The sequence below is a fragment of the Dermacentor variabilis genome, chromosome 6 (genome assembly GCF_050947875.1).
Source record: "Dermacentor variabilis isolate Ectoservices chromosome 6, ASM5094787v1, whole genome shotgun sequence".
Lineage (NCBI taxonomy): Eukaryota > Metazoa > Arthropoda > Arachnida > Ixodida > Ixodidae > Dermacentor > Dermacentor variabilis.
In genome coordinates, this window is record NC_134573.1 from 177,531,345 (window position 1) to 177,550,836 (window position 19,492).

The window sequence follows — 19,492 nt, forward strand, 5'->3', positions numbered from 1 at the left end:
GGCGACATCAATGCCAAGGTAGGCAAGAAGCAGGCTGGAGACAAGTCAGTGGGGGAATATGGCATAGGCTCTAGGAATAGCAGGGGAGAGTTATTAGTAGAATTTGCAGAACAGAATAATATGCGGATAATGAATACTGTTAAAAACGGCCAGCTTAAGTGCAAGTTTTGCCAGCCACTTGCGACAGGGGCGGCAACTTTCCTTGGCGTTACGCTCTAGCCTCGTCGCCGTTGTGACTGAATGAGTTCGACGAAACAGGCTTTGTGCGCAACACGACACCGCCAACCGGGTCGGCCGCGAGCGGGGGAGTTGCCGCGGGAACGTCGTCGGGGACCCCTTCCCACGCGCCGACCAAGACGCAGGACAACGGCTACACGGACGCGCTGCGAGGGTCAGCTCCGAGTTCTACGAAGTCGGTATGACGTCGGTTCCGGGCCGGACCGTGAACCTGTGTGTGTGTGTGTGTGTGTAAGGCGTCCCGGAGAGATGCGGCGTGTTTACAATGACTGGACGAACGTTTCCGTCCCCTTGGAATCAAGGGGGGACCGAGTGTTTATAAACCGCTGTTGTGCGGATGCTCGGGACACTTTCTTAAGATGTCATGTTAGACTGAGACTCTCTCTCAAGCAGTCGTGTTAGACTGACGTACTTTCTCTCGCAGTCATGCTAGGCCGATTAACTGCATGTAAATACTGTAAATAAATCCATATTCCTCGTTCTCGATGAGAAGCAGTCCTTCCCTTCATGAACGTCCTCAGCGTGGATAAGTTGGACGAGGGCATGGGCCAGCTACCTTCTAATTCATGCCGGACTCCAATCTTGACAACGGGTTACGAGCGATGGGATTGAGCCCCCAATCCTGACAATACCTTCTTCCGCAAGCGGGTTAGCCGAAAGTGGACGTGGAGGAGCCCAAATGGCGAGACTAGAAATGAAATAGTCTTCATACTCTGCGCTAACCGTGGCATCATACAAGATGTGGACGTGCTCGGCAAGGTGCGCTGCAGTGAACATAGGATGGTAAGAATTCGAATTAGCCTAGATTTGAGGTGGAAAGGAAGAAAGCCAATCAATGAGTTAGCGGTAAGAGGGAAACTAGAGGAATTCCGGATCAAGCTACAGAACAGGTATTCGGCTTTAACTCAGGAAGAGGACCTTAGTGTTGAAGCAATGAACGACAATCTTATGGGCATCATTAAGGAGTGTGCAATAGAAGTCGGTGGTAACTCCGTTAGACAGGGTACCAGTAAGCTATCGCAGGAGAAGAAAGATCTGATCAAGAAACGCCAATGTCTGAAAGCCTCTAACCCTACAGCTAGAATAGAACTGGCAGAACTTTCTAAGTTAATCAACAAGCGTAAGACAGCTGACATAAGGAACTATAATATAGATAGAATTGAACAGGCTCTCAGGAACCGAGGAACTCTAAAAGCAGTGAAGAAGAAACTAGGAATAGGCAAGAATCAGATGTGGATGAGATAGTTCAAGTGGCTGAGGAGTTCTATAGAGATTTATGCAGTACCAGTAGCTCCCACGACGATAATGTTAGAGAGAATGGTCTAGAGGAACTTGAAATCCCACAAGTAACGCCGGAAGGAGTAAAGAACGCCTTGGGAGCTATGCAAAGGGGGAAGGCAGCCGGGGAGGATCAGGTAACAGCAGATTTGTTGAAGGATGGTGGCAACATTGTCCTAGAAATACTGGCCATCCTATATACACAATGCCTCATGACTTCGAGCGCACCGGAATCTTGGAAGAACGCGAACATAATCCTAATCATAAGAAAGGGGACGCCAAAGACTTGAAAAATTATAGACCAATCAGCTTACTGTCCGTTGCCTACAAAGTATTTACTAAGGTGATCGCAAATAGAATCAGGAACACCTTAGACTTCTGCCAACCAAAGGACCAGGCAGGATTCCGTAAAGGCTACTCAACAATAGACCATATTCACACTATCAATCAGGTGATAGAGAAATGTGCGGAATATAACCAACCCTTATATATAGCTTTCATTGATTACGAGAAAGCGTTTGATTCAGTCGAAACCGCAGCAGTCGTGGAGGCATTACGGAATCAGGGTGTAGATGAGCCATATATGAAAATACTGAAAGACATCTATAGCGGCTCCACAGCCACCGTAGTCCTCCATAAAGAAAGCAACAAAATCCCAATAAAGAAAGGCGTCAGACAGGGAGATACGATCTCGTCAATGCTATTCACAGCATGTTTACAGGAGGTATTCAGAGACCTGGAGTGGGAAGAATTGGGGATAAAAGTTGATGGAGAATACCTTAGCAACTTGCGATTCGCTGATGATATTGCCTTGCATAGTAACTCAGGAGACCAATTGCAATGCATGCTCACTGACCTGGAGAGGCAAAGCCGAAGGGTGGGTCTGAAAATTAATCTGCAGAAAACTAAAGTAATGTTTAACAGTCTCGGAAGAGAACAGCAGTTTACGATAGGTAGCGAGGCACTGGAAGTGGTAAGGGAATACATCTACTTAGGGTAGGTAGTGACCACGGATCCGGATCATGAGACTGAAATAACCAGAAGAATAAGAATGGACTGGGGTGCGTTTGGCAGGCATTCTCAAATCATGAACAGCAGGTTGCCTCTATCCCTGAAGAGAAAAGTGTATAACAGCTGTGTCTTACCAGTACTCACGTATGGGGCAGAAACCTGGAGGCTTACGAAAAGGGTTTTGCTTAAATTGAGGACGACGCAACGAGCCATGGAAAGAAGAATGATGGGTACGTGTAACGTTAAGGGATAAGAAAAGAGCAGATTGGGTGAGGGAACAAACCCGGGTAAATGACATCTTAGTTGAAATCAAGAAAAAGAAATGGGCATGGGCAAGACAGGTAGACATGTAATGAGGAGGGAAGATAACCGATGGTCATTAAGGGTTACGGAATGGATTCCAAGGGAACGGAAGCGTAGCAGGGGGTGGCAGAAAGTTAGGTGGGCGGATGAGATTAAGAAGTTTGCAGTGACAACATGGCCACAATTAGTACATTAGCGGGGTAGTTGGAGAAGTATGGGAGAGGCCTTTACCCTGCAGTGGGCATAGCTAGGATGATGATGATGATGATGATGATGATCCAAGATGGTATGTAAGGAATGCTGTTGCGTAGTCGCATTTTAACTTTCATAGCATTACTAAGTAGATTATTTATGATAATAAAAACAGGTAACGCGGCACGAAAATATCATCGCTCGTGTACTTAATTTAAGAAGTACACGTCAAAAACTCCAGGTCGTCAAAATTGATCTGTAACTCTTCAACAGCTACAGCGTCCCTCATAATTCAGAGTGCGGTTTCCGGAACTGAGGCCAAACAATTCAATATCAGCGCTAGAAGGGAAATACTTTGAATAGAATTGTTATATTATTTTTCTACATTGATGAGATGACGCAAACACAGCGATCAGAAAGAGGGGCGTCGGATCCCCCGTCTATGCCAAGTTTACATGCATATAAATAATTTTTCGCTTTTTCGTGTTAGTACACATTTTAGCTGCTATGCATTTAAGATTTTACGATGAAGGGTGCCTTATATTCCTTAGAATGGGTGCCGCTCGGCACGAATGGATCCATTAGCTTTTAAGTACGTTAGTCATTGCATGCCTAAAGCCCTGCTGTAAAAGCAGATGGCGTACAATTCCTTTTCAAGTTTCCGCTTCTCTGTGCGGGGCTTCTGCTAACAAAGCTCCGTTCGCATTTTTAAGGGGGCGTTAGAAACAGCCGCCTCGGACTCCCATCTTCTCGTTTCCTCAAAGGGCTGCGCTGTTTAGAATTCTCGCTCCGGAACTTCTAGTAATGCTGTAAAACTGCGTGTTCTTCGTATTAAGCATCATTTGAGAGCCGTCCTTCTCGTCATTTTATATTACGGCCTCTTTTCTTTCTATGAATTGGCTATATGTCGTATTATGTTTCCTACTATCGTCGATTCAAAGCGAGGGATGGAACATTTCGTCGAAAGAATCAAATTATTATTGATATCAAAAGTTGTCGGGGCTTGAATAACAAGTTCGTTTTTTCCTCCTTTTTTATGGTATTGATTAAAGTCGATAAAGAAACTGTCATGCCTAATTGTACTCAGTGCGATGTTTTAGTATTTACTGATCAAGTGGTTGGTTTACGCACATTTCTTTTTCCTTCTTTCCATCACGTGCCCGCGTCCTCGTTAACTTTATTTATATTTAAATACTGCAACCCCTATGTGGGGTTTTAGCAGTATGGATTTACATTTGTCAAATTCTTACACATTGGGAGGCAAAAAAAAAAAAAGAAAGAATACCCGGAAAGAAATACCGGGGAATGTTTTCTGCATTTAACACGATGCTTCACTTGAACGAAACCCGTAAGCAAAACGCGGCAGTAAATTACAAACAGGACCATTCATGTAAGAACCACATCAGTGCCTAAGATGTGAGGCAAACAGGTTTATGGGTGGTTGTAAGACTGCCTCGTTAGTATGTTCATCTCATTAGTTTGTTGTGCTAGGAGAAAAGGATACTGAGGAGTGTTATGGCGGGTGGTAAAATAAGTAATCAATAACGCATGTCCCTGACTTGCGGCATCTCACGTAGATAAAGAAAGTATTTGAGAAATATCTACATTTATTTATTTATTTATTTATTTATTTATTTATTTATTTATTTATTTATTTATTTATACATGTAATGACCTTACAGTGTGTTTTGAGTGTGAGGGTACCAGATAATGAATGCACAATCTAACCCTAGCGGTACAAATGGTTTCGACGCAGCAAGGGGAGCAGCAGCAGTACAAAGCTTCAGCGCTCGTCTGAGGAATAAATGCTTGTGGTAACCAGAGCTAATTGGAGCATTTATATGTGTTTCGTCCAGCTAAGGTGACTTGAAATCCAAAGACTTAGGTACCTGTAGTGTGAGACCTCAGACAGGAGAACCGTTACGAGCTGAATACTTAAAACGAAGAGGGTTATATTTCTATGGGAAAGTTCTGTAAAAACTGTCTTTTCACAATTAATGGACATATCTCGATCATCATACCAATGAATAACCATTTGAAACGAGTCGTTCCACTGCATTTGATCAACAGAGCTTCCAATTCCGGCGTATATAATGCAGTCGTCGGCATACGACGTAAATTTTGCAGATATTTGTCGTTTCCTACATCATTTATAAACAGAAGAAAGAAAATAGTGTCGAGCACAGAGCCCGGGGAGCACGGGAGTGCTCATCATTAAAGGAAACATATTGTCGGTTTGAGAGATTAGCTGAAACCCAATCCACAAGCTGTGCATATTTAAGTGTTAAATCTGTTTTGTGCAGTACCTTCTCGTCTGAGACTTTATCGAAGGCTTTCGCAAAATCCATGAAAATTGCATAAGCCCGTTTTTCTGAGTTTACTGCTTGACCGAAATCGTGCGCGGTGGTTACTAATTGAGTACAAGTAGAAAAACCTTTCCTGAACCCTTGTTGGGAACTTAGCAGAACACCAAACTTATATAAAAGTTCTGAAATGTACTTGTGTATTTCGTGCTTAAGAAGTTTGCATGAAGTTGAAATAATTTACACTTGGCGATAGTTAGCAATTTTTTTTCTATTGGTGGCATTTGTTATATTCCTTACATAACGCCGGGAATTCGGTGAGCGTTTCACGAGTGTTAGCGTGGCATTCAGAGTGTAGTTGTTGGCCTGGTACAGATTGAATTACGAGCTCCAGCGGCCGCAGCCTGCAACTCGGCGATTCGCTTTCTGGTTCCTACTATAAGATAGAAAACAGTCGAATAATTAAACAATGGTCGCAATGAGAAGAGGACTGACACGATTCCTGCATGGTCGTCAGTCGCTCACGTTGTCCACCTTTTGGTCGTTGTGTCTTTGTTCCGTCGTCGTTAGTTGATGCCGTTATAGGAAGCCTCTTCAATCAATAAGAAATCGCATACCTGCCAACCTGTGAACTTCGCTATTTGTAACATCCCGCGGGAGGCGGAAACAGGCAGGGAAGGGAAATATAATGCGAATGGTTTTGAAGTTTGCCCTGAGCGCACGTTTTTCGAGGATATATACGCACTTGAGTAACGAGGATTCAACTTTAGACGAGGCACATCGAGTAGCAACGAACACGGAAAAGCAAATAACTACAGCCAACTGTTTCTAGACCACAGTGACTTTTTCGGCGACATAGCTGTTGTCAATTTCACCTGTTTCAAACTTGTTTTTATAAGCTTGCTCGAAGAAAGTATCCCTGTCTCATCCTTTGACCTTCAGAAGACTTCCTGTGGAGACCGAGGTAGAATACATTTTCGCAAACATAATTTTTTTAATTGACGCAGTATTCAGTAAGTCGCAAAATAGGCCCAAATTGGTAAGCATTACGAAAAATTAAGGACACTCGGCGATCATGGCAGATCACGAAGGAACCCACGTGGCCAGTCAGCTTTTTACTACCTCATATCGTTGTCATTTCGCCTTGGCTTTCATCATTTTTAATGATCCGTCTACTAGTCGTTCAGTGCGAACTGTGACCGCTTTCTCTAGACTTAGGGAACGCACCATAAAGAAAGAGTTAAACAACAAGCGTCGACGGTTGCCATTTTCGGCGAAGTGTTACCGCGACATGGCATTCATTAAACACTTAATAGCATCAGAAAAGTCCTGTTTCTTAAGTGCGTAGGAAACTTACGGTAGCTCTTACCACCTTTCGTTTTCTTTGTTCCTTTTTTTTTAAACGTTTATTTTGTGAGAGGCAACACAAAGGCTTGTTTTTGTTCAGATCGTCCGTGACGCTGTAGCTTGGACAACGTACTATAATAAGATAGCGAAAATGCGAAGAAACACGAGCTCCGTGTTCCTATTTTTTCTCGACTAAGCCTCGAGTTTATCTCATTAGAATACGTTACAGCCACAATGCACGTGCAAATATATCTTCTCCTAACTATAGAGCTCTTTTCTCTTCTGGTTGCGTGCACACGTGACAACAAAATTTACCGTATAGTCGCACGTATACCCGCGCAATTATACCTGGACAAGCGCGCACTACGCATGCTAGAGCCCCCCTCCCCCTAAAAGAGAGAGAGGACCATGTTTACCCGAGCGCCCCGTGTTTACCCAGTCGGCAGGCCACGAGCACGATTTGCCGGTGATCGTGGTTCCTGGAAACCCCCTCGGGCGTTTAATCCGCCATTGTTTGAGAAAGTTTGGCGTAGCGTCGCCAGCGACTCTCAATGCGCACAATTAAACTGGTGTAATTTGGCTACGCAACAGCCACGACGCACGCGCGCGTACTTTGCGCCGACTTTATCTTCCCGACCAAGGTCGTTGATTACCTGCACCGGCTCTTTTGGACTGCAACGAACTGCTGCGGCGCAAAAGTTCGCATGCGCGGCTCGAAGGCCTGCAGTGCACGTGTCGGCGAGTGGCACGTGTCAGCGACAGTGCACTTGCAGAGACACCGCCTGCGTATGCGGTGCCAAAGTTAACCTATTTGATGGGGGCGCCTTTCTACGGACGCTTTCCCCTTGGCGATCTATCTCGTGGCTTTGGACGTCGGGGCTTTACTACGCAAATATCTTGCGCCACTCGTTGTAGGTACACCAGCAACCGAGCGCGTTGTTGGTCCTTGCAAACTCGTTTTTCTGCACGACCATTGCACCACGTTGCGTATTATTTTGCTAATAGCCGGCGCAGCTGTCATTTTAGCATCGGTGTTGTTGTTGGTATTGACGATGATGATAATAGTCTGTTTTCTCTTCTTCGTGGTCACTACGTAATATGGTTTCGTTATTAAGTTTAATTGCATGCGCTGGTTATAGGCAGGTGCCCGAATTCACGAATGTTTTCAATTGTTAGACCGATACCTAATATTTACTTTACATGTACATGTGGGTTATTTGTGAAAAGCGAGCGAGAAATTTGGTAGTGGCAAGTCTCTCCATTGTCACATAAATCCAATTGCTGAAAGTGTACGGCTTAATCTATGTGTACGCCGAGTTTGAGATAATCTGTCAAAAGCTTGCGCTTAGAAGGGCTTCCAACAAACGTTTGAGGTGAAGTAACCGTACAGAAACCATGCACATGACAGTCTGGTCGGCGGGCAAGTTACCCGAACTCTGTGTTTCTAAATAGACGGTAATTTGAACAATAACAACGACATCAACAACAACTATACTCTCCCGCGAACATTGGGCGCCCTTCTGTATGGTCTAGCTAGAATCGACCAAATCGGAGGCCAAACTCAGAGAGCTGTTTACCACTATGGTTTCTGATTTGGCGCCTCCTGTGTGCTGGTCAGTCAGAATGGCCATGCTCTTGCCAGTCGAGTGCCCTCGTCCAGCAATACCTGCGTTCTGAACCCGATGCCTAATTACTTGTCGCCCAGCTCTGGAATCCATAACACCGCGTGCTTTCGCTGAGCCGCAGTGTACGCCATCATCGGAGCACCGTGGCAGCCTCCGGAGCGTCTCAATTGACTCTGCAAACAAGCGAATGGCTTTGCTAGACAAACATGTACGCGCTGTATGACAGGCACTCACGGTGCAACAGAGGCAGCAGCGGCAGCTCTGAAAAAAAAAAAGAAGAAGAAAACAACTAAAGCTCAACGTGACTTCAAAAGGCCTCAGCTGCCGCTATGTTCGCGTCCGGCGTGTTCACTGGGCAACATGTCGCGGAGTTCGGGCCGTTAAGGAGCGTAAGTGTCGCTCTCCAGTGGCAATCTGCGCACTGGGCTGCGCGAACTCCTTTGGCACGGAGAAAACGCAATACAATACGCCTTCTTGGGGTGTTCGCTTCTATAAACACCCGTCGCAGCGAGGCTAAACAGTTTTGCTCCGACACGTGCGACGTTTTCCCTCGATGTCGGGCGGGCAGGGCATTTTTTTTTTTTTAGAATGCTTGCGTCTTCACTCACTCGCTTTTAATATCCCGCGAATTACACAGTAAACTCAACGCCGTTTTTCCCGAATTTATCTCGTGACTGTCCGGAAATATTGCGTATATGTTGGACGACGCTCGTCTGTGGACCATCGTTTACAAAAGGATCCTTCCCTCCCCGTGTTCGTGCCCGAGGCTTGCTTCGTTGTGCTAGAGCTCTATTGCTCTAGTTAATGGTTGGCTCTGTCCTGGTGTCTGAACGTCGCTGCTAAGGGACCACAGCCCACTTGACATGCAGTGTACGACCCTTGATCATTGCCTGTATCCGAGTGGCTGTGCTTCTCGGCGCGACCAAGCTCATCGCACCTTGCTTATTTTTCTACGGGAGACTGGCTTGACTTCCAATTTGTGATTTGTTCTTGTTTTACTTTCGTCTACGAGTCCTGCCATCTGGCTGTTCCTTTCTTCTGTACTTCCCTTCTCGTTATGTTGAATTTCCTTTTCTCTCCCCACCATCCTAAAGCGTACGCAGGCTTCGCGCCCCTCTCGGTGGCAGTTGCCAGCCTGCTACTTCTCTATTTCACTCTCTCTGTGTGTATATGTGCTTTCATGTCTAATAATAATGATAATAATAATCCCCGAATCTCACCATCTTAAGCCAAAAACTTATCTGTTCTCACTTCCGGAGAAAAAAAAACGAAGTTATAAATGAAGTTGTAGGAATTGTAGTCATATTGACAGCCGATTCTCATTAGCTTTATTTGGCTATCGAGAATCGCCTCCGCTTCCACTGTGTGCCGCTTAAGAACACATACAAATACACCTTCCATTCTACATGCTGCACAGCCTCTCGTCGTAACTTATCGGGACTGTTTGCCTATCGACACCGTCGCGGGTGATTTCACGCACTTTCTCATCTTCCGAAACAGGTACCGACTTGCACTAGCGTAAATACGGCGTACGCCAGCCTCTGTTTGATTACTCCCGCGTTTTTGTATCCCTGTAGCCTAATATAGAGGTCGGCGACGCGAGACTGGGATAAGTGTTTATGCGGCGGAGATAATAGCTCCTTTGGTCGTGCGTGGGTCGGCCGCGCCGCCAACGAGGAGGACGTGCGCTCCACGATCATGCAATGCGGGGAATCTGAGGAGGAAGGGATGGAGCGCGCTCGCCCTCTGCTCGGGCGGCATTTGACCTTCGGGCGGCAAATAACGCGCAGCTGACGGAAGTGCCGGTCGGATGCTTTGTTTGCGCCTATAAAGCGTGCAACCTTTCGTCTCATTCGCTGTTGACCCTTGCGACTCCACGGCCGTGTATATATATATATATATATCTTATAGACGTGCGCGCACTACATCCGTATTTATATTTAGTATGCATTCGGAGCGCACAAGGCGTGTTTCTGTTTTCTTTGTTGAATTTTTCATACATTGCGAGTGTCTGGGTTGTGAAAGGAAGTCCGTGATTAATCTTATTTTATTTCTTTAGAAATGCGATGCTCCGTGATGAAGACTTCCAGAGACGTCGTTAATTCAGGCTTGCTCAAAGACACGAACCAAGTCAATGCGGAAGTACTTTGTGCAACGACAGAAAGTGAAGCACTCGCCGTCAGGTGAACGATCGAAAGCGAGGGTTCTTGTACGCCACAGCAGTTAGCACAATATGTACACGTTGCGCAACATGGTGTTCTGCTCACATTCGCGCGAAACAATGTTGCCGGCGCGATTATCCGCAAGCTCATGCGCAGCAGTATAGCAGTCACGTAGTTTCTTAAGAACGAATATTGCCTCCGATTTTTTTTTCTTTTTTTTTCCAGTTATTTTGTGAAAGTGTATTACGTCGTGTAAAAGTTTGCTTCGTCGTTCGACAAAGCAAACGACGAACGAGGGCCGAGAGTGTGTGGGGACATGAGTGAACGCATGTGAATGCCCATTGTGCGTGAATACCGCTGTAATGAGCCTCATAAGTACCATAGCTTTGCACGATCACTTATCACTGCAATCATGCTCACTCGATAGCCGTGAGTGCGAGTGCCACTAACTACTATGATTGGATGCGATCCCGAATGCGTACCATCACATAATAGCAAAAGTACTGATGTGGTCCAGCGCCGTCCATTTTTGACAAAGTGTGCTTTCTGTGAGAATCCCACTGTATACGGCGGGAACGCAACTCCTGCCTGGCGCTTTGCGGCCTGGAAACGCTTGTATAAACAGCTTGTAAATGTGGTGAAGAAAATAATTGGTAGAACGGCATTGGGGGGCACGCACACTTTGTCTATAGTACGGGAAAAAACAGCGCTTGGACTGGACGAAGTGAGGAGGACAGACAAGGCGCTGTCGCCTTGTCTGTTCGCATTCTTCTTTTTTCGCGTTCTTCTTTCTATTTGAAGAAGCGTTCTTCTTCAAATAGATTATATTTAGAACATATTTGCGCAAGCTACTTTTTTTTTTACATACAATGGGTGCATACAGAAGGTAAATGATCTAGTCGCGACTCAGCGAAAGAAAAGCAACGGGAATTAAGAAGTTACGCTTGAATTCATGCGACAAAAATGCAGATCGGCCACAACAGGGGTCACATATAACACACCGGACTGCAGTAAAACACGTTGTGGGGCTAGTTGGTGCATAGCTTTCAATAGGTGAAGCGCCAATAGCGCCTTGTCCTGTCTGTATTTCTTTTTGTGTGCCGTCACTATTGGCGCTTCACCTATTGAAAACACACCGGAACTCGAAGTCAACTCACATAAATGCAAGATCGGTGACAGCGGAGGTCACATAAGACACACTGGCACGTGAAGTCCGCTCACACAGATACACAAAAGACAGAAAATACAGTCGCACAGTTACATGAATTGAGGCTCAAAGAGGAACACAAAATGAATCCAAATGAAACAGAGACAGCTTGCACGTTGAAGAGCAGTGAGTACGGTCAGCCTGGAGGCAGCGCTTCGCTGCACGCAGCTCAGTGGAATGGAAGAGCGTCGAATCGACGCGTGTTCGGGAATGCGGCAGTCCTCTTGCAGAAGTCGTTATACTCAGATATGTTGTCTTTCTCACGATTTTTATTGCCATCAGTCGACATAGTGTTGAGGCGCAACACGGATGAGTTTTGCGAGCATCGTATCTCTCGGACAACCGCGCGAGCTTCGAATCATACCGGTCTGCACCAGATGCCTTGCATAATTTTAAAGGAACTGCAATTGTAAGTTTACTTACGAACGTGCTTCAAGCGCACACGCGCAGGAGTCCACTAAATGCGCATGCGCATTTCATACTCCGTGCTCTGTTTGTAAAGGGTCAACATAATTAAATCTTGAGAGTGAGAAAGCTTACTGTCGTGTTTGAATAAACAAAGAAAAAAAAAAGAACAACCAAGAAATTGTCAATATCCTTTCGCGCGCCTTCGCGTGTTTGTCGCTATTTATGCTGAAAACTTGAGACAAGCTTTCTTTTGAATATTATGTGACTTGTTGTCTCTTTCTTTTTGCAGGCCGATCAGCAGCATAGCGTCCGCCTAGCCTCCTGACGTGTGGCCGCAACGTGACATTCTTCGATCGCTCGTCTTTCGTCGGAGCAGGCGCGTATTTCGGACAGCAAGAGACGTAGGAACGAACCGTGAGTGAACTCCACCTCGCTTGCCGCATTCGCGTCATCACTGACGGCACTTTACCTTCGCGACGTGAGGTCCTTGCACGTCGTGTTGTTTTCACTCAGCTGGGCACGTGCGGCACCGGGCAAGTGTAGTATGGCCGGGGTGTCCGGATAGGCATATCCAAAAGCTTCATAGAAATGGAGCTGTCTGGCCCGTTCCGTTGCTGGCGAGAGTGTGTGTGCGCGCGTCTGCATTTGATGCGAAAGTGCATGGATGACTGCCCTATTGAGGGAAAAATTAACACATAGGCTCTCAAGTGTGGACGACTAACTGCAAATTTCGTGCGTGCGTGCGCGTAGGCATACAGTGACCACCCACCCAGAACGATTTCTCCTTGGCCACTTGTTTGTTTGTGTGGGTGTTACTTTTTTTATGTGCGGCCAGGCCTCGGTATACTGACGACGTGTATGTGACTTGAACTTTATTTTTTGCATATTGCGCTTGTATATCGGAGTACTTTCTTCACTAATTCTTTCTTTTTTATGATCTTTCCATGTCCACCAGCAGTTCTTTTATTTATTTATCTCAAATAAATATCTTGCATGTTGCATATGTGGTGTTCAATGAGCAAGATCGACGGCGCTTTCATTGACGAGTGGCGAATGAGATCAGAAAGATAACGAGATGGCAGCTCCATCGGCAGGAAGTGTTGCAGAATCTTTTGCCGCTTGTCGGTTGTCGTAGTGTGAAGTCGGCTTCCTTTCGGGGCTTTATATACGTTGCCAATATGCGTTGCCAGGGACATGAGAGACACACAAACGGTAGCTCTTATGATGACTTTATTGATCAGCACTTTTGACTATAATGCCGCACAGGAACACATGTTGCGGCTGCAGGAACATTGGAAGACTCGGAGAAAAAGCATTGTGCGTGCCTTTTTTTTTTTAATAACGATAAAGCAAACGTATTACATCACCCGCCGCGAAGTCATTCTTTCGCGGATAACGCCGAACGCCAACCCTCAACAAAAACATTACGAAAAATCCGACAGGTTCTGCATACTTCTCGAAGTCTTAGTGCCAGTAATAACGAAAAAAAATGTGCACATCACTCATTTGGCACTTCTTATCTAGGTGAAATCACAACACTCTCAATTACTGTGATCTTTCATTTGAACATTCTTGTCGGCAACGAATTTCCTACAGTTGGCAGTGCATGTCGAATGACCAAAAATAATCGTGCCCACAATGATCAGTCACAAAACAAGGCTCGCGATGAGATCTTCTACGTTCTTGCGGGCGATGTCGGTGAAGATGTAGTTGGCCGCGCGAGTGAAAGAAGGCGATGAAAACATGAAGTCAGCTCAGTTTAACACAAGATGAGTCCAAAAAAAGAAACAGTGCTTTTCTACACCACCACTGTAACGAAATCCGACATGCAGTGCAGACTCTCGCAAGTCTTGGAATACGCAGAACCCATTTTCAGTAAAATATACGCACGCTCTCGATAACACGGGTAGAATGAAGACGGAACAAACAGTTCTGAGCGTTTCATTTCAAACAACCATTTGTCGCGCCTAAATCTTTACAACAATTCTAACCGTAAGGTCTCTTTTTCTTCCGTCATGATTCATTGCGAGTCTTGTTTTTTTCTGCTTCGTCTTCTTCGAAGCACGCATCGTGCACTCAGTCGTGTTTCTGTAGCTTATCGGCGCTTACGTGGAGCTTCCTCTGCGCCCTGTAGCTCTTGATGTAGAAGTTGATGAAGAGTCCCAGTCCCAGAAAGCCTTGCGGCAGGGCCAGCATCGTGAGGAACTTTGGGTAACCGCAGTCGTAAAACAGCGTGATGGACATGTGCATCATGAGCCCGACGAACTGTACAATTTGCAGTTCGGTGAGGTAGCGCTTCCACCACAGGTACTTCTGCATCGCAGGTCCCAGGGCCGCGAGGAAGTAGTAGGAGTACATGATGACGTGCACGAGGGCGTTCACGCACAGGCCGAACATGGGCTGGCCGTCGCCGCCGAAGTTGATGAAGAACCAGCCGCTGAGCACGACCAGGAAGTGGTGGATGACGTGCAGGAACGTGATCTGCGCGTTTTTCTTGCGCAACACGAAGAACACGGTGTCCATGAAGTCGCCGATCCTCACGAAGCTGTACCACCAGCCGAGTTTCAGGATGGCCATGTCCCTCTCGCTTGGCGAGCTGTAGTTGATGCCCTGGCAGAAGAGGCTGTAGTTACCGCCCACGTAAGTCAGCGACAGAAAGCGAATGGCGAAGTAAACGTTGGCTATCACTGTCAGGGCGTTGTAGGTCAGTATTGCCCACTTGAGATCGAACGGCTTGCGGTCTTTCATCCAGCGGGGCCCCGCCACCTTGGCGAAGTAGACGTACCCGATCAGCAGCGGGAAAGTGAATTTGGCGTCGGCGATGAAGGCCCATCCCTCGGTTCGTGGATCTCGGTGAGACCAGAAGAAGTCGTACAGGTCGGCGAAGGGAGACGTGACGGAGCGAACGGGCGAGCCCATCGTGTCCGCACTGGGAGCGCAAGAACACACGCCAGCGAACTTTCTCGATTCCCTTGATCCTCCCTATCGCGTTGCCGATGCTTGCTGGGCGCTGGCGATGTTGTTCTCGGTGTCGTTCCTGAGTTCGCACCTCCGTGGATGTGGACTGCTGACGAGAGAAGCGCGCTCCTCGCGAATGCTCGCGTGCTTTGCAGCTGCGCCGAGAGCTGAGCGGACGGGAGATCACGGGCACGCTAATTCGCTCTCGCTGGTCGAACAGTCTCGTCGACACTTATAAACCGTCGCTGCCGGATTTTTCCGCGAGGAAGAAACAAAGAAAACAAAGAAAGGAAGAAGGCGAAGCGTAGGGAAGTGAAGTGGTAATGGAAGGAAAAAGTGTGGGGCAGAGTCTGTCGAAATAACCACTTTTGTACGTTAAAATTCGCGCTTCTCTCAAAAGTGGGAGAGGGGGCGGTGAGGTAGTACGGTGGCATCACGGCGTCGTTAGTGCTTGTGAAGCTGTCTAAATAGGCTGCACTCGCGACAACATGCGTACTCCGCAAATCGCTGCTCACACAGCCCTTGACTGTTAAAGGAAGAAAAGAGAAAAGGCGAGCCAAACAAGGCGCCCCGCGACTGCACACGTCATATGAAGAGGAGAGGAAGAGGAGCGCAGGCGAGGAGGGCTCGTGTTATACACGAATCCCACCGCGGCTACTCGCCACCATGCTAATGCGATTTCACCACATTCATGTGTAGCATCTTGTGTTTTTGCCGTCGGGATAAAATGTCTAAAATGGACATGGGTTTCTTGCCTGACGCTTCTGGTATGCTCTTCTACGCGGATTAGCCTTTTGTACACAAGAAAGGAGGACCAAATCCTTAAAAAAAAAGAAAAACCGAGCCGACACTTTACGCTAAAATAAAGACCGGCGGGGAAATCCTGTCACACTACGGCGTCCGTCCGCGCTCAGCGCATGCCATGAGGCTGTTATTTGGCTTCATAAAGGCGAGACACCATTTTCATCAACCCAGCATGTATACTTTCTAAATTACTGAGCAGCTTGGCCTAATGGTTATCTCAAAGAGAAAAATAAAATAAAAAGACCACGGAGCCACAGTGTTCCCTCGTGTCAAGCGTCGGGAAAACCGGAGACTCCGAACTGAGTGCTGTAGCCGTTTGTGCCTCTAAACTCCATTTCCTTTCTTGTCCAAAAACAAAAGTGAGTGCATGTCTTAAATTAGCACTCAAATACTGGTTTACAGAGCTCTGTCACGTGGCCTCAGCGGTAGCTGTGGTCGGCGTTTGTCTTCATAGCACCACACCTTCGCACCAGCAATAGCACGGAACCTTCGGTCGAGCCGTTGAAGAACCTCACTGAGCTACAAGTCGTCGGTTTCTCCGATATCGCTTACTCCCGCCAGGTATTCCTCACTCGTTGGACATTTGACATAGCCGGTCCATCGTTGGCTTGTTTTCCTATTAATGTAATAAACAACGCCAAATACTGACCGTTAATCATTGGCCGTGCACCCCTCTCCTCCGCACGCCCGAATTTCTGTGAATCGTGATGCGTGGCATAAGTCGACGTGCGACAACACTCGCCTGCCCAGTCGCCCCCTCCCTAGTAAAGTGGGTCGCCCCTCCGATAAAACTACATTTCTGGCAGAGTAACCTGCGCCGCATGTAATTTTTTGTTTTGAAGCTTACATTTCGTATGACTTCTTCGGCTGGTCGTTTTAGCGCTCTAGGGCGCTCTCGCGAGCGGCGTTGCCTTCGGCTGGTTGAAACAGGGTGCGTGCATGCGTTCGGCTGGTTCCTCTCGATCGCTGTCCTCCATCTCCGAGCGCTCTGAGGCGCTCCGAGCCCTGTCGTCGGAGCAGTCGTCGAGATTGAAGCATATATATATATATATATATATATATATATATATATATATATATATATATATATATATATATATATATATATATATATATATATATATATATATATATATATATATATATATATATATATAACAACTTTAAAGCAACAAGTATTCCATACATCCAAGTGTAATGTAGTTACAGTTCCGGTATAGGCGGTTACATCGCTGAAAGTTTAAGTGGAAGTCATGTGCATCAAGCTTACTCAAATACATCCGGACACGCTTCTATAGTTTCACAAAGAGCTGAAGCGCGCTGTTGTGTTGACATAATACAACACTGACGGCTGGCGAAGATAGCTGTGTGTGCGTCTCCTTATCACGTTTGCCTTTGTTTGGCTACGGTCCTCGTTTTGTTGCAGGCTTCTCACGGATTATATATACTATTTTCTACATGATATTTTCTGTACACTTAATATATTTTTCAACAAGCTATATTTCCTGAACCCTTGTTTGCTTACCGCGTACTGAACAGCACGACACACCGAATAGAGCAGAAGCGCGCGCTGCACGCAGCATGACAAACTACAATGCTTTAAAGTGAATAATAATACAAAAAAACTAGCCCGGTTCTCCCATAACGTTCTGTGCCCAAATGTTCATAATTTTTACTCCTAACCCAAGCGGTACGAACCACTGCGTGGAAGATTGCTGAAGGGATAAACAAGAGAAGCCCCGTCAAATGCATTATACATTGTTTCGATTGCTGTTGAATATTGCATGTATGCACTTTCGGTCAGTGAGGTAATACGAAGTGAACAGAACCTCGTGTATTTTAAGAGAATCGAATTCTAACTAGGACGAGGCCAGGCTGAGCACAGCTCGCAATAAATCGAATCTCATTACCTGCGGCCTATGAATACCTCAGGTGGTAAAATATTGTTTTTTTTAGTTCGTTGTTTTTAATTAACCTGGTAACTGCTGGAGGCCGTACTTACCGCGGAGGAACACAAACACAACGAACGGAACACCGGCTGCAGCGCAAGAAGCTGAGCCCGTCTTGCTCGCTGTCAACGTGTGGTCGTGCGCCAACTTCCACCGAGTTTTGCCGGCGACAAAACAACATGGACGCTTATGTGCGAATGGCGTGTTTGTATCTCCGCCAGTGCGACATTTGTGTAGTCCGTGCGAGGGTCTTCGTGCCCGGTCAAATTTGCTTGTTAACACCTACAACGTCTTGGAACCGTGGAGCACAATACTCCGTTCGCACGGCACGTTTCAGGTTGAGGGCGAAGGACGATGCCGGCCCACGTCCCTGACGCACGCTTTTGGAAGGCGACACCTGTCGGAAGTTCTCCACCTGCTTACGCGAGGGGCGGGTTGTGGGACCAGTTTAGACCCCACAGACACAACACTCGTTACAGCGACTGAGCGGCTTTGGTGTTCCGCACCTGAGAGCAACAACGTGGGATCGATGGTCGACTGCGGAGGCCGGCGTGGCGATAAAATCAGACCGTGCTTTTGTTTAACTACTTATATCTAAAGATCAGTGAAGCGTAGTTTTTGTTTGAATTAACGTCTTTTTACTTTCGCTTAACTATAGAGTGAGTTGACCATCTCTTGCGTTTCTTTTTTTCATCCTCGAGTGCTCAGTATAATTCTGTTTCTCGTAGCTTGCTTGTTTCTCGCTTTGCCACCAAGCTGCTCGGAATATATTATACATGATTTCTGTCTACACCTGCTCAGCGGAGCAAAGGAAATTGTATAAAATTTAGCCTGAATGATAACATGCTACTTGGCGGGGATACTTTCCATCCTTAGCAAACTTTGCCAGAAAGTTCGTTTTGTTAAAGCATCTTTCAGTGCGCTGTACTTGTTCACTTTACAACCCGCCTTTTTCACGGCGCGAGGACACGAAGCCACATATCGTACGTGGGAAAGTCGCTTGAAAGAAGAAAAAAAACGAGCACGCGTGCGCGCACTGTAGCAGACACTCGTGCCGTGTACTGTATTGGAACTCCACTGGTATGTGGCTCTACGTCGGTACGGTGCCAAAAACGTGCGTACCGTAAGAGTGCAACTCCACTTTAAAACAGAAAGCGGCCAGGGCCTCGTCCGGACTGCACCATGAAACACGTAGTTGCCGCCTTACATTCATGGCTAGTAAGTTTATCGATAAACCCCTGCGTTACACTTGGGCGACACTCTAAAAACATCACGTTGCTGACGAAGACTTCTTGCAGCGTCGGCCCTCTCGCTGATGACTGAGCGTGCCTGACTTCACGTACCCGTTTAAGATGCGGTAACACTGGGTCGGTACGAGACCGACAAGGCGCTGACGCCAACTATTATCATAATAGGCCGAAGACGACGCAACCAATGGACGCGAGTTGTCGTAGCGCGACGGGCTTTTTTGTCGACGGCACTGACAATCAGCGTGCCGACCATGATCGCTCGACCGAACCCCACGCGATCAGCCGTCGAACCGACAATGCGATGGCCGCAGCGCCTTCACTCGTGTATATAATTAATCACGTTCAAATGGAGTCAGAAATGCTTTCGAGGTTGAAATGCACAAGCTTCAGTCCTCCCAAGTGTTGCACATTAAGTTTGAGCCAATGTTGATCCTGTTTAGCGGAGGTTGGATTAAACA

General features: G+C 46.7%; 1 protein-coding gene and 1 pseudogene across 2 annotated transcripts in view; one reads left to right on the forward strand and one right to left on the reverse strand.

Moving 5' to 3' along the window:
• The window catches only part of LOC142585866 (uncharacterized), a 318,935-nt gene that overhangs the window by 239,602 nt on the left and 59,841 nt on the right, over positions 1-19,492 (forward strand). For both annotated transcript variants that reach the window (XM_075696934.1, XM_075696935.1), the window contains one exon: positions 12,363-12,487. The gene's annotated coding sequence lies outside the window, so the exon portion shown is untranslated. The remainder of the gene's footprint in view (positions 1-12,362; positions 12,488-19,492) is intronic.
• LOC142585865 (very long chain fatty acid elongase 4 pseudogene) lies at positions 13,286-15,266 on the reverse strand (annotated as a pseudogene).